Below are 3,168 nucleotides of genomic sequence, written 5' to 3' on the forward strand. Positions count from 1 at the left end.
AGTCACAGAAACCAAAAGGAAACCAAGCTAATACAAAAGAAAATTATCAAGCCACACACACACACACACACAACCAAAAAGGAAAAGAAAGAAACAAAGAAATACCAGATCAACTGGAAAACAAAGTTCAAAATGGCAATAAACACACATCTACCAATAATTACTATAAGTGTCAATGGATTAATCTGTTCCAATCAAAAGACATAGAGTAGCAGATTGGATAATAAAAGCCTACAATATGCTGCCTACAAGAGACCCACTTTAGAGTGAAGGGTACACATAGATTGAAAGTGAGAGATTTGGAAAAAATATTTCATGCAAATGCACATGACAAGAAAGCAGGACTAGCAATACTGATTTTAGACAATGTACACTTTAAAACAAAGGCTATGAACAAAGATAAAGAAAAACATTATATAATGATCAAAGGAGCAATACAAGATGAAGATATTACACTCTTTAACATATATGCACACAATATAGGAACACTTCAATATATAAGACAAATACTAACAGATATAAAGGGAGAAATTGATGGAAATACATTAATAGTAGGAGACTTTAATACCCCACTACCATCATTGGACAGAACTTCCAGACAGGAAATCAATAAGACAATGGATATACTAAGCGACATAATAGAACAGTTGGACTTGGTTGATATTTTTAGGACATTACATCCCCAAAACAGAATGCACATTATTTTTAAGTGCTCATGGAACATTCTCTAGGATAGACCACATCCTTGGGCACAAAAGAAGCCTCAACAACTGTAAGAGGATAGAAATTATTTCAAGCATCTTTCCTGATCACAATGGCATGAAACTAGAAATCAATCACAGAAAGACAAAGGAGAAAAAAAATGACAGCATGGAAAATAAACAACATGCTTCCAAGAAAAAAAAAAAAATGGGTCAATGATGAAATCAAAGAGAAATTACGAAACACTTTGAAACAAATGAAAATGAAAACACAACCACACAAAATCAATGGGATGCAGCAAAAGCAGTTGTAAGAAGGAAATTCAGAGTGATACAGGCCTTCCTCAAAAAAGGAACAATTTCAGGGGGAGGGTATAGCTCAAGAGGTAGAGCACATGCTTACCATGCATGAGGTCCTGGGTTCAATCCCCAGTACCTCCTCTAAAAATAAACCCCCCTCCCACCTGCCAAAATAAAATAATTAAATAACACAATAATAAAAAAAAGAACAATCTCAAGCAAACCACCTAACCTACCACATAAAGGAATTAGAAAAAGAAAAGAAAACAAAACAAAAAGTCAGCAGAAGGAAGGAAATAATAAATATCAGGAAAGAAATAAATACAACAGAGATTTTGTTGTAAAATAGAAACAAATCAATCAAACCAAGAGCTGGTTTTTTGAAAGAGTAAACAAAATTGATAAACCTTTGCCCAGTCTCACCAAGAAGAAAATAGAGAGAACACAAATAAATAAGATAAGAAAGGGAAATGGAGAGATTACAACCAAAACCATAGAAATACTAAAAATCATAAGAGAATAATATGAGCAACTATATGGCAATAAATTGGACAACTTAGAAGAAATGGATAAGTTTCCAGAAACATACAGTCCATCAAAACTGAATCAAGAAGAAATAGATCATTTGAACAGACCAATAACTAGAAGTGAAATAGAATCAGCAAAACAAACAAACAAACAAACAAAAAACTCTCAACAAACAAAAGTCCAGGACCAGATGGCTTCACTGGGGAATTCTATCAAACATACAAAGAAGAGCTCATACCAATCCTTCTCAAATTCTTCCAAAAGATTGAAGAGGAGGGAATACTACCAAACTCATTCTATGAAGCCACCATCATCCTGATACCAAAACCAGGCAAAGACACTACCAAAAAAGAAAACTACAGACCAATATCACTGATGAACATAGATGTAAAAATCCTCAACAAAATATTAGCAAACAGAATCCAAAAACACACAAAAAAAGGTCATACACCATGATCAAGTTGGGGTCTTCCCAGGGACACAAGGATGGTTCAACATACACAAATCAGTCAATATGATACACCAGATCAACAAGAGAAAGGACAAAAACCACATGATCATCTCAACAGAAGCAGAAAAAGCATTTGATAAAATTAAACACCCATCTATGATAAAATCTCTAACTAAACAGGGTATAGAGGGAACATATCTCAACATAATAAAAGCTATTTTTGACCAACCTACAGCCAGCATAATACTCAATTGTGAAAAGCTGAAAGCCTTCCCACTAAAATCTAGAACAAGACAAGAATGCCCACTCTCACCAATGTGGATGACATGATACTATATACAGAAAATCCTAAAAATTCCACACAAAAATGATTAGAGCTAATAAAAGAATTCGGCAAGGTAGCAAGATACAAGATTAACATACAAAAACCAGTTGCATTTCTTTACACTAACAAAGAAGTATCAGAAAATGAAAGTAAAGAAGCAATCCCATTTAAAATTGCATCCAAAAAAATGAAATAATTAGGAATAAATCTGGCCAAAGAAATGAAAGACTTGTATGCAGAGAACTATAAAACATTGGTTAAGGAAATTGAAGATGACTTAAAGAAATGGAAAGATATCCCATGTTCTTGGATTGGAAGAATTAATATTGTTAAAATGGCCATACTACCCAAAGCAATCTATAGATTTAATGTGATTTATATCAAACTACCCAGGACACTTTTCACAGAACTAGAACAAATCATACTGAAATGTGTATGGAATCACAAAAGACCCAGAATTACCGAAGTATTACTGAAGAAAAAGAATGGTGCTGGAGGAATAACCCTCCCAGACTTCCAACAATATTACAGAGCTACAGTAATCAAAACAGCATGTTATTGGTACAAAAACAGACATATGGCTCAATGAAACAGAATAGGGAGCCTTGAAATGAACCCACAAACTTTTGGTCAATTAATCTTTGACAAAGGAGCCAAGAACTTACAATGAAGTAAAGACAGTCTCTTTAGCAAATGGTGTTGAAGAACTGGACGGCTGCATGTAATTCCGTGAAGTTAGAACACTCCCTCACACCATACGCAAAAATAAACTCAAAATGACTTAAAGACTTAAGCACAAGACAAGACACTATAAACTTCTCAGAAGAAAACATAGGCAAAGCATTATCTGACATAAATCTCAA

At 34.0% G+C, this 3,168-nt stretch overlaps 1 non-coding gene across 1 annotated transcript; it reads left to right on the forward strand.

The window, feature by feature from the left end:
* The first annotated feature begins 1,069 nt into the window (after positions 1-1,069).
* TRNAG-ACC lies at positions 1,070-1,142 on the forward strand. The gene has a single exon. It is a non-coding gene; the product is annotated as a tRNA-Gly (tRNA).
* Positions 1,143-3,168: the final 2,026 nt, after the last annotated feature.

The sequence above is a fragment of the Camelus ferus genome, chromosome 9 (assembly GCF_009834535.1).
Source record: "Camelus ferus isolate YT-003-E chromosome 9, BCGSAC_Cfer_1.0, whole genome shotgun sequence".
Classification (NCBI taxonomy): Eukaryota; Metazoa; Chordata; class Mammalia; order Artiodactyla; family Camelidae; genus Camelus; species Camelus ferus.